The following is a 903-nucleotide window of genomic DNA, read 5'->3' as shown; positions in this document are numbered from 1 at the left end:
AGTGCCTACCACACATGCATGCCCATCATATTAGATGAAGGTCTAGACCAATGGCAGCACTCCCTTAGTGCAGAGCTTCAATGCCTACCACACATTCAGGCCCATCACATTAGATGAAGGTCTAGACCAATGACAACACTCCATCAGTGCAGAGCTTCAATGCCTACCACACATTCAGGCCCATCACATTAGATGAAGGTCTAGACCAATGACAGCACTCCATCAGTGCAGAGCTTCAATGCCTACCACACATTCAGGCCCATCACATTAGATGAAGGTCTAGACCAATGACAGCACTCCATCAGTGCAGAGCTTCAATGCCTACCACACATTCAGGCCCATCACATTAGATGAAGGTCTAGACCAATGACAACACTCCATCAGTGCAGAGCTTCAATGCCTACCACACATTCAGGCCCATCACATTAGATGAAGGTCTAGATTAATGACAGCACTCCCTTAGTGCAGAGCTTCAATGCCTACCACACATGCATGCCCATCATATTAGATGAAGGTCTAGACCAATGACAGCACTCCATTAGTGCAGAGCTTCAATGCCTACCACACATTCAGGCCCATCACATTAGATGAAGGTCTAGACCAATGACAGCACTCCCTTAGTGCAGAGCTTCAATGCCTACCACACATTCAGGCCCATCACATTAGATGAAGGTCTAGACCAATGACAGCACTCCCTTAGTGCAGAGCTTCAATGCCTACCACACATGCATGCCCATCATATTAGATGAAGGTCTAGACCAATGACAGCACTCCATTAGTGCAGAGCTTCAATGCCTACCACACATTCAGACCCATCACATTAGATGAAGGTCTAGACCAATGACAGCACTCCATCAGTGCAGAGCTTCTGTGCCTACCACACATCCAGGCCCATCACATTAG

The sequence above is a fragment of the Protopterus annectens genome, chromosome 9.part0, assembly GCF_019279795.1.
Source record: "Protopterus annectens isolate FY-2018-M chromosome 9.part0, PAN1.0, whole genome shotgun sequence".
Classification (NCBI taxonomy): Eukaryota; Metazoa; Chordata; order Ceratodontiformes; family Protopteridae; genus Protopterus; species Protopterus annectens.
The sequence above is the reverse complement of the archived record's forward strand: the minus strand, read 5'-3'. Positions refer to the sequence as shown.